The sequence below is a fragment of the Amphiprion ocellaris genome, chromosome 2 (assembly GCF_022539595.1).
Source record: "Amphiprion ocellaris isolate individual 3 ecotype Okinawa chromosome 2, ASM2253959v1, whole genome shotgun sequence".
Classification (NCBI taxonomy): Eukaryota; Metazoa; Chordata; class Actinopteri; family Pomacentridae; genus Amphiprion; species Amphiprion ocellaris.
The window spans coordinates 40,433,474-40,448,473 of NC_072767.1; the positions used below are offsets into that span (position 1 = coordinate 40,433,474).

The window sequence follows — 15,000 nt, forward strand, 5'->3', positions numbered from 1 at the left end:
TTGTCTCAAGACGCTTTATTTTTATATTTTTTTTCATTTAAAATATGATAAAGTAAGAAATTTAAACATCTCGACTAATCCAATTTATTATTTGGTTTTTAAGAGACTAATGGACAATTAGAATAAGTTTCTCCACTAAAACTAATAAACATGAGGTCAAATAGAAGGAAGAGTTTTAAATACTGCAGTCCCACGATGACAAGAATAAAGTTTGTCAAGAAAAAGTAAATCTGCTGGTGGATTCCATTAAAGTCCTAATAATTGATAATAAAGTGTGATACTAAAGGTTTGTGGTGCTAAAAATCTCCAAGTAAAGATATGAAGTTGAATATGTGGATGGAGGTTGATAAAAGTTGACGTCCCTTCATTTCTTTGGAGCGACTCCATGGATTTTCTGGATGGTGGTTAAAGACCTGCTCTTCTAGTGGTCTTCCTTCCAGTGGCTGTAAAAAGTCAGTCCATCCTGGCCGACTTCAACACCTCTTCATGACAAGTTGTGGTGCCTCAGACCTGGTGGAAACTCCAGAAACTCGGGAAAACCTGTGGAGACTCGAAGAACTCGTGGAGACTCGAAGAACTCGTGAGGCGGGGGAAGGTGTGGTGGGTGGTGGGGGGAGGCGGGGGAGTAGAGGGGGGAGGCCGCCACCCACCTCCCTGCCCACTCTCCGCCCTGACTCCACCCAGACTCCGCCTCGGCTCCGCCCATGTGGTCACTTGAGGAACTACGATGCCAAAGGGACGACGAAATTATTTCTTTGTATCTGATCTGTAGCTCAGTGAGTTAAGGATTTGCCTGTGGAGCTGCAGGTCGCTGGTTCAAGACCAGACACTTCTTGAGTTTTTCTCAAAATCCTGACAAAGACAAAGAAAGAAAAGTGCCAGTGGTGGGTCTTGAACCTGCGACCTTCCGCTTGGTAGTCTACCCTCTTATCCCCCTGAGCTACTTGCTCAGATACTAATTCATCTTTTTTTTGCGCATTTATCATCTATGTTTTGTCGTTTTCGAGTTTTTTTTTAACTCGAGTCTCGACTCGACCGTTTTTCTCAGGAGGTGGGACTTCAGCCTTTGTGCTGGAGGGTGGAACCCTCAGTTCCAAGACTTTCCAAAGCCTCCACACCTCCCGAGTCCTCAGGACCTGAGCTTTCACACAGTCTGAGGGCTGAAATTTTCTAAGTCCCACAGTAGTTCTCTGTTAGTTTGAACTTTCAGACAGTCCAAGGACTGATATCTTCCAAGTTCCTCAGTAGTTCTCTGTTAGTTTGAACCTTCAGACAGTCCAAGGACTGAAATCTTAAAAGTTCTTGAGTACTTCTGTGTTAGTTTGAACCTTCAGACACTCTGAGGACTGAAATCTTAAAAGTTCTTGAGTAGTTCTCTGTTAGTTTGAACCTTCAGACAGTCTGAGGACTGAAGTTTTAAAAGTTTCTCAGTACTTCTCTGTTAGTTTGAACCTTCAGACAGTCTGAGGACTGAAGTTTTAAAAGTTTCTCAGTACTTCTCTGTTAGTTTGAATCTTCAGACAGTCTGAGGACTGAAGTTTTAAAAGTTTCTCAGTACTTCTCTGTTAGTTTGAACTTTGTGGTTAACAGAAGCCTTAAAACTTGTGACCATGAGTCTTGATTTCACATTTAGACAATCCATCTGAGTTCTTCTCAGACCTTCACCTGTGGGTTTTTTAGAAATCCTTAACAAACTTTGATTCTCTTCATTGAACAGTAAAGTTTGTGGAGATCAGAAGGTAACATTAGTTTGATCGATGCCATCAACTACTAGTAGACTTTATCTGGAAAGCAGTTTTCTGAAATGAGTTCTCAGTAAATCTGTCCACAATCAAACCAAGAACATAGAAAGAGGAAATGTTTGAAGAAAGAACTTGATGTTTTCATTTCAGACTAGAAAACGCTTTAAGACTTTATCTGTTTTTGCTCTTTTTTATTGTTTTATTGTCTCTTCTGTTTAATTTGATCTTCTAAAGTCTAACTGGTGTCTTTTCAAATGTTTTGTCTTTAGTTTGATTCTTCTTAAATGTTTAGTTTTGCGTTTCTCACCTTTGATTCTTTTCTAATTTCTGATTTGATTTTGAAATGTTTTGTCTTTTTAATGTTTAATTTTCAAATGTTTTATTGGCTTGTTTGAAAAATTCCCTTTTCTTTCCCAATGTTTAATTTTTTGATTAAATCTTTGTTAAGGTTTTTCTTTTTAAATGTTTTACCACCTTTTAATGTTTAATTTTCTTTTTAAATGCTTCATTGTATTTTCTGTTTAATTCCTATTTAAAGTTTTATTGTCTTTAAGATTTAATTTTCGAATTAAACATTTAATTTTTTAATTAAATGTTTTGTCTTTTTAAAGGTTTAATAATCTAATTAAATGTTTTGTATTTTTTTAAATGTTTAATGTTCTTCTTGTTTAATTGTATTTTTTAAATGTTGAATTATCTAAAATATTTCATCTTTAATGTTTAATATTTTTGTTCAAAAAATTTTGTTTATTTTCATAACTACATGTTTTGTATCTTCTGTTTATCTAATTCAATATTTTGTCTGTTTAATATCATTTAATTGTATTTAATGTTTAATTTTCTTTTTAAAAGTTTTATTGTATTAAATACTTTTTTCCTTTGATTTAATTGCTTTTTTAAATGTAGTTTATTTCTTTAATCTTTTTTTCTGTCAAGATTTTAAGCCCAACTTTAAAAATGCAACAAACCCTTAAATCACAATGAAAATACTTCTATTGTCACAATCATGAGTTAGTCAATTATTCAGTTTATCAATTCAACTTTATTTGTTTAGCACCTAAACAAGCAAAGAGAAAAGAAACTATGATTAAAACTCAAAAATATATTTTTAAAAAAAGACTTAACATGGTAATAAAATCTGTTGTGTCCAGGGGATGGAGGGAGTTTATTGAAGTCTTCTTGGGCTCACATGGGAAATCATTTAAAATATAAACTTGATATTCAGTCTAAGGAAACTGAAAACTGCAGTGACAGAAGAACCAACAATATCTCCTGTTTTCTCCTTTAATGAGTCGACTCTTCTTGTGCTTTCAGACCAAAGAACTACAGACTCTTCACAACCTGCTCAAACTCTTGGTACAGGACCTCACCACACGGGTCAAGAAGGTTTCCGTCTCATTTCTACTCTGAAGCTCACCTTCTCCTGCTCAAACTGCTGACAAATGTTTCTGCTGCTCTAAAGTCTGGTCTCCAGAACTTCCTAAAAACTCTCAAAGTCTCTTCTGCTGCAGGTTGCTTTGTAGAACTGTTCCAGAAAACCTCACTAAACCACATGGAGGGGCCTCAAGATAGTCGTCCAAATGAAACTGTACAAAAACCAAACGAGCACAACCCAAACGCTAAAGTCTCCTGCAGCCTACCAGAGAACCTCTGAGAACAGAGAATCAGGACAGGAACTCTTACCTTCTGGACAACCAACGCTGGTTCTCAAAAAAGAATACAGAATGTGTCTGACCAAAAACCTCTGAAGACTCACTACAGCCAAGATAAAGACACAACTCAGCTGTACCAAATCCACTAATAACAGCACACATTAGCACCATGTGCTAACTGTGGCTAAAGAACCACATTTACCAAGACAACTATCCAGTACAAAGCCCTAAAACACACCAAGAAACACATTAAAGACGATTTTACTGCTGGAAGCTGCAAGCCAACGCCTAAAGAACAAACTGAAGCAACGGAGCCAAACCCAGTTCACTGGTGAAGAGAAACAGGAAATGTTTGTCTGCAGCCAACTAAAGCAGGAAGACACTGAGCTGCTCAGGTGTTCCTGATAACACCAAGCAGCCACCTGGACAGCCAATAGGAACACAGCTTACTGGAAGTCCAGAGGGCTGAAGTAAATTTAGTTTAAAGTTGAGTTCTTCCTGTCAGGCTCGTGGTAGAACGGCTCTGAAGAATCTTGTACTTGTCTTATCTGAACAATCTAACAGCCTAAACTGTTAACAGCGGTGTAAAGAAGCAAACACACAGGCATAGATTAGGACTCAAACTAGATTTATTTTAGAAAACAAATCAGCTTAGAGGCATTTGTTCACACGTGGCTGAATAGGAGGCCGTCCAATCAGATTGGAGGTCTTCACTCTGTAGGTTGTTTGTTGGGTGAGACTCTTGGACCTCCATCAGCTGACGTGGATGTTTGATGGTCTTCCTCTCTAGTGCCAGATGATTCATCCATGAATTCAGCAGCTACAGACTGAAATGAAGCTCATGCTGCCGTGATTGAATTCCTGTTCCAGATCAAATGTTCAGAGCTCACCTTGAATGCAGCCGTCTGCTGTCTGATAGTTTTTCTCATTGTAGTCTTCAGTAAAGTCTTTTTCCTCATGTCAGGATGTGGTGAGACTCTTTCTCAGTCTCTGCAGACATCCCTCATTGTGCATCTCCAGAGAAGAAACAGAAAAACTGATCACTGCTTCAGCATCAAACGCTCTCCAGCATTGAGAGTGTTTTAGGAATTCATTCATTGTGTTGTGAACTTTGAAGGAGCAGAAACTTTACAGCTGCCAAAGATATGAGCTCCAATTCTGGATGTTTAAGGAAATGAAGTTCATCAAATGAACACTTGATTTTTGCTGATAACTCATTAAATTACTGAAGAAATCTAACATAAAAACCTGTAAACTCTCAGGCAGCTTTTGTTAAAGTTTGTCTATAATTCTATCATCATGTTCTGGAACCAGGACTCTGCAGAAGTTCCTTCAATCAGATACTTGTTTCTATTTAAGGCATCAGGTTTGAACGTACAGCAGAGGATTAGAAAGGAGTGATTTTAATATTTAAATCAGTCTAGTACATGTTTGGAGTAAAAATGATTAAAATTTGGATTTAGATAGATTTGTGTCAAATAATATTGTAGAGTCTCGAATATATCCAAATGAGTTCAGTGTACTTACATTTTATAGAAAATTTATAGAACGATTTCTTAATCTCAATACTGTAGGGTCTGACCCTAAATATTATAATAATGATGTTAATTTTAATAATAAATAATATTGTAGTGCAGAGTCATAAACTTTAATCAGCTAAACTTACATAATAAATATCACTGCACAATCTTAACCTGAACATTCATATTATTGAGGTAAATTTACATAAATCATGATATTCTAGAGTCTTAACTGGAATATGTCTAACATGAATCTTTTTGTATTGTGCTGATAAACAACAATCACCAGACTTTCAGATAATATTTATTGTCTGTGATTGTGAGACTAAATTCCTCCACATTCTGGAACTTTACCAGCACCAGCTGTAGGAATAAATAAAAATGAAATCTTTTCATTTCAACATTATGCACATTTATTTATTCTTAATATCTCAGACTGAATGTAGCTGGCAGTAAAAACAAACTCATCTCCTGGACTGCATTTCCCAAAATGGAAACATGGACAGAATTTAACACTCATGTATCCATGGCAACGCTAAAGTTTCTGCTTCTTACCAAAGTTCACAACACAAGTAAAGATTTTAATGTAAAACTTCAGGGATGACTGCTGACCATAAGTATTCTGATCAATACTTCATGATCAATATCAGGACAGATGTTACAACTCCAGCTGTTCCATTAGACTGCAGTTATTCACAGAGAAATTAAAGCATCACATTCCTCATAAAAACTAGATAGGACTTTTATTAAATAAAGAGTTGGTGAATAAACAGTGTAAAAAGTGCAAAGCAGCTCCATTAAATCAGGAGATGTGAGATTTCCACAGCATGGATCACCATCTGCTGTGTTGATTCATAGCTGAATGTCAGAATGAACTGAGCTAGAAAAGCTGCTTTGAGCTGCAACATTACGGTCTGACAATCCAACACCATCACAGTTTTCATCTGGTTGTTTTGCTCCAACATGCTGTGAAGTTCAGTTTTTACCTGAATCAATACAGAGATTCTATTTCCAACCAAGACTGGAATAAAAATTAGAATGTTATGAGGTTATTAATGCAACTAAATCCTTTCAGATGGAAGGATTTACTTCTAAGTTCTAATTCAACTTTCAGTTGGAGCACATTGCATTCACAAAGAAAAACAGTGATACCTTCATAGCAACATTTAATAAACCTAAAACTTCCCTGTTGGCTCATTGGTGGAGTTTGTTACTGAGCATCTGAACCTTAAATCCAGTGAGACGACCATCTTCAGTCGAGGCCAGTCAGAGAACTTCAAGACCTTCCATCAGCTGGACCAGATGTGGCATCATCTCCCTCTGAACATCTGGATGACAGGAGAAAAGACAGAAATCAAACACAGATCACACAAATACAATTTATTCACTTTAATCACTTTATAAAAGTAGCATGAACTTTATTAAAACTTGACAACATTAGTAATGAAAGTAAATGTTTTTATCTCGTGTTGAAGCTAAATTTAAAGACAATTTTAATGACAGTTTATCCTGAGAGGAGTGAGAATGGAGCTTTTCTTTCCTTTTTAGAATATTCCCTCAAAATATTCTGTTTATTATTGGCTTTAGAAGCATTTTTCTTTACTTATTTATTTTTAGATACCTCAGACTGATGCACTTTGCTGTTTTGCAGATAATTTCATGTACAATGACAATAAAGATCTTCTATTATAACATATTTTGCTAAAACAAGAACTGAAACCTTCTCAACCATCTCTCAGTCTGCAAAATTCCAGCTGCGACAAAGAATTATCTGATGTAGTTATTATTATAATCTTTACTGAACCAGCCCTGGAATTAATAAAAATCTGTATATGGATATGATTTTCTCTGATGGAACCACTAAAACTGCAGACAATAAAGTAAATCTCTTCTGCACTGCACACATACTACACTTTTGTATAACTCTGGATGTCAGAGTAAAGGCAGACAGATCCACCAATCAGCCACAACATTCTGACCACTGACAGCTGAAGAGAACATCATCCATCATCTTGTTCTAATGCAACATTCTGCTGGGAAACCTTGACATTCATGTGGATGTTTGACATGTACCACCACCTAAACACTGCAGGACAAACAACCTCCTAGTCTCCATGGCAACAGCAGTCCTTGATGCCAGCTGCCTCCCTCAGCAGGACAAATTAAAACTGTTCAGGAGTGGTCTGAGGAACACGACAGAGCTAAGCTGTTCACCTGAGTTCCACACTCCCCACATCCAGATCTGATGGAGCATCTGTGGGATGGTCCAGGATCAGCCTGGTCCAGGTAGGACCCACCCTGCAACCCACAGGATCCACAGAATCCACAGGATCCACAGAGGTTCTGATGAACCACTGGGTCAGAGGAGTTTTAGCAGCATAAAGGGACCAACACAGTATTAGTCAGGTGGTCAGAATGTTATACTGTTATATTGTCATACTGATTATATGATCAGTAAATGATACCATCAATTATAACGTCCACATTGATCAGGAAAAAAAAAACACTATCAGCTCATTCAGAAACTGTGGGGTTAAACCTAAAAACACAGACCTCAACAGCAGTTTGTTTCAAAGCAGAACACCAGCCGGTTTTCACTAAAGAAGCTTTCAGAGCAACAATTAAATGACAGTTTTGTTCTCATTAAGTTCACAGAGTCAGAGTCAGCCAAAATAATGTAGACACGCATCAGGAAAAGAAAAACTTTTATAAATATTTCATTTGTATAAGTACTTCTGTACATATAGATTCCTCTTTCTAAGTTTGATCAAATCACGATAACTCTGTGTCCTGTTGTACGATGTTTTCCCAACAGATGGCGCTACCCTCATGAATGGAGCATCAACAAGTGATGTCTACAACACAACAGAAATGTCTGGAAGCCAGTGGCCACCACTTTGAGCACCTCTTGTAATTGTAGAGGCCAAAAGTAACTTTTATTAATCTGGTGATGTCTGAATAAATTTAGTATTGAAATATTGATGCAAGTTTTTCTTTTCCTGATGTGTGTAAACATTATTTTGGCTGACTCTGTATAATGGGTTTCTGACAGGTCACCAGGCAACATCTTTTTATAATAATGACAAACATACCTGCATTCTACAGGAGTGATTTTCCTCATGTGCAGGTAAAGATGTGGGAGGAGCTTAGAGATGACAGGAGCAGGAGTCATCCTCACTAATTCAGCTTCCACCTAGAAACAGAAAGACCACAAACAAACACACTGATATACTCTCAAACGTTCAACCTCACAGCCTCAAAATATCTGTTTAGGAAGTGTTGTGTTTCTAAATTCTGCTGAAAGCATTGACAGACATTCTCTTACAAGGTTGTGTAAAAAGCAGCCTGTCCTCTGAACTACTGACAAATCTTCCTGAACAAAGTTTCTACGTGTAAATCGGCTCAACAAAAACTAAAGCCTCAGTCAGAGATAACAGGTATCGCAAATTATAAACAACTTTCTTTGTTAACTCAGACTTTCTGCTTCAACCTCACATAAAAAGGGGAGTTTAACTCATCAGGTGACTGAAAATGAACGGCTTGTGCAGTTCTAGATCCAAAAGTAGGATGTTTCCTCTCATGTTTTACTACAAATACATGCAATAATAAGTAAATACAATGGCTGGTTGTTAGTTTATTCACTATTAATGTCACTTTATATACTGGATTGAACTTGAGCAGTGGAAGAGAGAAGGAATTTAATGAAATTATGGAGATTCAGAGAGGTAATGTTGCACAATGTTAAGTTAAGCGTGGTTTAATTCAAAGCAGCTGATTGTTAAACTTCAGTGCAGCTGAACGGGTTTCAGTTAACCTTAAAGTAAAATAACTTTTTTAAAAGCTAAAATACACAGCAGAGAAATACAGGTTGAGAAGGTCATTCTAATAATGAGGACAGCTGCGGCAGCAACTAACACAGGTGTTCAGTGGTAAGTTAGCCACCTGTGTTAATTAGCCCGCTAGCTAACTTAGCCGCTTAGCTAGCTAACGCGTCCGGACCAACTGCTCAAACACGACAAAACACAACTCTTCACAAGTCGCTGACTTAACGTACGACAAAACAATGCTACTGGTTAGAAGTATTTATCTTCTTACCGTGTTTTACTCCAAAAACCAGGTCAACAGCAGCCAGAGATGCTACTCGACGTGCCGACCATAGATACATATAGCTGACTAGATCCGCTGGGGCGCTGTCTTCTATGTATTTCTATGGTCTGACCAATCATTGCTCTCTGGCTCTCAGTCAGTCTGACCAATCACTGCTCTCTGGCTCCGCCCTCTGAGAATCTTGTTGTCGTTTGGCTACACACTTGCTGATGACCACTTCCGGTCTCAGAAAATGAAAAAACGGACCTTTTCTCGTTTCTGTCTCTTATTGATTTATTTTTTTTTGTTATTCTAAATATAAAATGAAAATCAAAGCATTTTTAAAATTTTGTATATCCCTTTTTGATCATGAAAAGGAAAAACGCCTTGTATTTCAATTTTATTTTTTGTATTTTAAAACGAAAATCAAAGAACCACTCGTTTTTTGTTTTTCAATACTCCTTTCAGAACGGAAAATCCAATTGCCAAAATATACGCAGACCCCTCAGGTGGTGCCTCTCTTCGATGCCGTTTTTGTAAAATAGGATTTGTGCTGCCATCTGCTGGTCATGTGTGAAACAGCAACTGAATTCAACGAGGCCTTCTCACTTCTCTTCAGATAAATTGTTTTAAATTATATCAGACAAATTGCAATATTAACACAAATTTATTTTGTTCAGATTTTATGTTCAAACAAACATTATTTAACAGTATATTACCCTGAGAAATTATACGTTCAGGTTTGCGACAGGGTAGTTAGAGATTAAATATTACAAATATTAGCACGCACCATGAGCCATGATGCTCACACAGAGTTACAAATACAGACAAATACCAGGTCTCAAGCTTGCTGTTGTGTTTCAGATTATTGTTTCCGACTTTCCAGGCATTGCATTTCCATTCTGCATGAAAATCAGCGAGCTGAGGAGTGCTGGAGTTATGTAACACATCACCCTGAATGTCAGGTCTGCATTTATTCTGCCACGGTCTTACTATCTTAGTGCACTTCAAACCACAGGGCTCCAAGCAGTGTATTACTATGCAGCAACAAGACTAAGGTACAAATAATCACAGGCAGGACGCTCTCTGTATTTCAGTGTCAAGTTACACGCTGAGTCTCAAGGTAAATAATGTAAATAATATAATAATATGGGACTACAAGCTTTGATAACATCTTCTCTCTCAGTGCAGCGTATATTTTGCAGTGGCCACAAAAATACTGGGTATATCTGTTGTATGTGCATAAATTTCAGAGGCCTGAAGACTTGAAATTATCTGTAATAAATACGCAAAGACTACAAGAACTTAGTAAGTTAAATATAGAATACAGATTTGGAAAGACAATAATGTAATATTTGGAAAAATGACACTACCATTCAAAAATTTGGGGTCACTTACAAATGTCCTTATTTTTGAAAGGAAAACTGTTTTTTGTTTTCAATGAAGATAACATTAAATTACTCAGAAATGCAATCTAGACGTTGTTATTGTAGTAAATGACTATTGTAGCTGGAAACAGCTGATTTTTAATGGAATATCTCCATAGAGGTACAGAGGAACATTTCCAGCAACCATCACTCCTGTGTTCTAATGCTACATTGTGTTAGCTAATGGTGTTGAAAGGCTCATTGATGATTAGAAAACCCTTGTGCAGTTATGTTAGCACATGGATAAAAGTGGAAGTTTTACTGGAAAACATGAAATTATCTGGGTGACCCCAAACTTTTGAATGGTAGTGTAACTCTTTTTACTGCTTTCCTACATTGCTGAAAACCCTAAAATTGATCTTGAGACATCTTGATAAGAGTGTTTGAAGGCAGGTGAATCAGGTTTGGAGCATACAGTGCATGTTATAACAATCTTACACTGGGAAAAAAAAAGACTCAAACACTGGTATCACACAGGAGACCAGGTAGAAATCCTTGGATTCCAAATACATACAAGATGTCCGTCAGCGTAGCTAAGAATCCGGGTGCAGAGCAGGCAGGAAGGCATAAAACAGAGACAAGTAAAAAGCCAAAGAGCACAAAATCTTGGCAGGGAGTCTGGCAAAAGCAAAGAAATAGACCAAGATTAGTCATACGAGAGCAATTCACAAGAAACATGAATGGCATTCGTGAAGCATAAACTGGAATGACAGAAAAGCTTGTCTAGCAGACAATCTGGACATTGAAAAATGGAGAAACAGGTGGAATAGTCAATTAAATTGTATCTTATGTCTTTTCCAAATACCTGTCTTTTCTAGAAGAGTGAGGAAGGACTAAGGAAACACAACCACGATGCTAAGAGAATCCATCAGTGTCACAGACTTTTTAAAAAAGATGAATGCTGCTGTGTAATCTTGTGACAGTGGATGTTGTTGATGTTGGTTTTCTGTGGTAGGTGCGTTGCTTTGAATGTTGCTGCCACAAGGAATTGTGGGAAAACAGTGTTTCCTCTCTTTGCATAAAGGAAGGACCAGTTTCTTCTGTGCTAAGTGAGATAAGAAAAGAAGCATTTAAGCATCTTTCCTCAGAACTTGACCAGCTCTTATGATCATTCTCCTTTCATCTCCATTCTTTGTGAAGTAAATAAAAAGTATTTGTCTAATGTCAGACTAAGGTGAGCACAAAAACTAGTGGGGAAAACACAAATTATGGGTCAAACAGCTATAGATACATGAGAGGCTCATCTCATATCTATCTTTTGAGTCTCTTTGTCTCCTCTGTCCTCCTGCTTGTGACCCGTAAATCAATCTTAACATTCCATCTTGGAGAATATTTCAAACACTAAAATGCATCTGGATTACAGAGGAGGTTTGCTGTAGGTGCTATGACTGAAGATGCACAGGTATACTCTCGCTGGTGTATGTTTTTGGGCAGTGTGGTGTTTAAAAGAGGTGTAACACAATATATCAACCAGGACTGACAGATGTGTGCATGTAATATAAAACACTACGTCACAGCATATGCCACTTGTTATTTGTTATAGCACTCTTTTGTGTGTCACTTCTCTATTATTCTACGAGACAAATGTGCTTGTGTCTGTCAAATTAGATTTCTTGTCACATTGTGAGGTAAATTATTAGTAAATATGTGCTTTAAATGGCCAAGAACACCGTCATGTTCATCTGACAGAGATCATGAACTAGAACTCTTCTATAACGAAACAATGGACAGATGATGCAGCTGTTCCACGTGTTATTTTTTTGGGAGTACAAAAATGAGAGCTTGAGCATGATGCAAACATTTCAACACTACTGTATGTTCCATGGAGTCCAAACAGACAACTAAATGAGCCAAATAGATCCAGTCAGGTCCATGAATATTTGGGCATTAACACAATTTTCAGCATTTCAGAACCTGAATTGGATGTAAATACTCTCAAATTGAAGCTGAAAGCCTGAAATTAAAACATATCTTGATTGTTTTCAAATCAGTTTTGGTGGTGTACAGAGCTGAAATGCTGAAAATTGTGTCTGTGTCCAAATATTTATGACCCTGACTGTATATTTAACCTAAATAAGGTGTACAGTTGTCAGTGAACGTGGATTTCAAATCTATCCAATGACAGATCCAACGTCAGTTTCCACACGAATAACACCATGTCAGAAATTGAGGAAAATAGACCAAAAAATGCAAGAAAATATCTAAACAATTGGCTGTCAATGGCGACAATCCAAAGGAAACATAAAAAAAATCTATTCATTTTTTATATCAAAGAGTTAACACAATGTCAAAAATGAAGCAAACCTCTTTTAAAGTCACAAAGATGTCTAATTTTTAAATCTCTCCTCACATTTCTTAAACCAAATCTGACACTGATTCATTGTAACGTAGTGACTGATGTGAGGCACTAGCAGTGAAATATATTCTCTGTTGGAGCAGCTGTGCAGTCATGCGTACAAATGGGACGCTTTATTCATTCTGCATATGTTAGCTGATGATCCTATTAGTGCATATGTGGAGATAAATGCAGAATCTTAGTCATCAGAGGGAACAGCTGGTGATCTGTCAGTGTTACTGGCATCTCTGCAGTCCTTCTTCATAAAACAACGTGATATTGTTGCCTAAGTTGCTGAAATGAGTCAGTGACGCTGTGCTGAGCAGTGACCGGTGACTAACAGCGCTGTTATAAGGCCGCGTCCTTTTCTCCAATAATGGACTCACACGTATCACACATTATCCACAAATGCACACATGTGTTTGAAAAGACTCAGGAGGGCAAAATAAGGAAGAAAAGGGAAAAAGAAAATATTGTTCAGAAAGCCTCCTCCTCCTCTTCTGCTTTTATTTTTCCTTCTCTCTCTATCGATGATCCGGAGAAAGTATCTGCTGTCTCCTGCTGTTCTCTTCCTTGTACTGATAATGAGGAACTGTTCAGTGTCAACAAGAGCTCCTCAGACGTCCACTCAGTGACTGGATGAAGTGTGTTTGTGAGCATAAAGCGAGGAAGAGGAGGAGGAGGAGGCCCTGCTGCACCCCGGCAACAGAGCAGATAACACATGATAAATAATAATCTATAATATGATTGTTTTTAGTGCACTAGGAATAAACAAGTTGATTGTTGCATTGTGTTGCCACACTGCTCCCCAGCAGGGAGCAGTGTGGAGACATGAAACTAATTACTAAACTTCTGCATGTATGGTGTGTCATCATCTGGTAGGAAAAGCTCCATTTATTTTTCATTTTTATAACCTTTTTTTAAAACTCTATAACCTCTGTCATCTTTCTTGCTCTAGCTACTGTTTTCAGTGACATATAGTAATTAAGTATAGATACTCAAGTACTGTACTTAAGCAGGATTTATACATACTGTGCTTTTATGCTGACTTATGCCTTTACTTTACTACATTCCAATTTCAAATATTGCATATTTTTTTATTTCTCTACATTTATTTGACAGCTAAAATTTGTTCATACTGTTATTCCTGCATATACACTGCGTATGTCTCATAGCATTATTACTGTTTATACTGTCTATACTATACTATACTATACTATACTATACTAGACTAGACTAGACTAGACTAGACTAGACTAGACTAGACTATAGTATGCTCCACTGTACTCTGGTCTACTCTACTATGTAATACAATATTTTACTATGCTATATTATACTAATATATTATAGTATGTATACACATAGCACATAGCACATATGCTATACTATACTATACTATACTATACTATACTATACTATACTATACTATACTATACTATACTATACTATACTATACTATACTATACTACGCAAATACTATGCTATACTATACTACGCAAATACTATGCTATACTAGACTAGACTAGACTAGACTACACTATACTATACTATAGTATACTATACTGTACTCTGGTCTATTCTACTATGCAATACAATATTTTACTTTGCTATATTATACTAATATATTATACTATATATACGCATAGCATATATACTATACTATACTATACTATACTAGACTAGACTAGACTAGACTGGAGCATAGTATACTCTACTGCACTCTGTTGTAGTCTACTTTCCTCTACTCTACTCTACTCTACTCTACTCTACTCTACTCTACTCTACTGTATTGTACTGTGCTGTGCTGTGCTACGCTACGCTACACTATACTGTACTATACTATACTAGAGCATAGTATACTCTACTGTACTCTATCGTAGTCTACTTTTCTCTACTCTACTCTACTCTACTCTACTCTACTCTACTCTACTGTACTGTGCTGTACTGTACTGTGCTATACTATACTATACTATACTATACTATACTATACTATACTATACTATACTATACTATACTATACTATACTATACTATACTAGAACATAGTATACTCTACTGTACTCTATTGTAGTCTACTTTCCTCTACTCTACTCTACTCTACTCTACTCTACTCTACTCTACTATACTCTACTATACTGTATTGTACTGTGCTGTGCTGTGCTACGCTACGCTACACTATACTGTACTATACTATACTAGAGCATAGTATACTCTACTGTACTCTATCGTAGTCTACTTT

General features: G+C 36.9%; 1 long non-coding RNA gene across 2 annotated transcripts; it reads right to left on the reverse strand.

Annotated features, from left to right (window-relative positions):
- Nucleotides 1–4,005: 4,005 nt before the first annotated feature.
- Nucleotides 4,006–9,098, reverse strand: LOC129350008 (uncharacterized). Of its 2 annotated transcripts, XR_008603201.1 has the most exons (3): nt 9,010–9,098; nt 8,007–8,107; nt 4,006–6,242 (listed from the first exon to the last, which is right to left on the reverse strand). It is a non-coding gene; the product is annotated as an uncharacterized LOC129350008 (long non-coding RNA). The 2 variants fall into 2 exon arrangements; XR_008603200.1 differs by lacking the exon at nt 9,010–9,098 and having other exon boundaries at nt 8,007–8,861.
- Nucleotides 9,099–15,000: the final 5,902 nt, after the last annotated feature.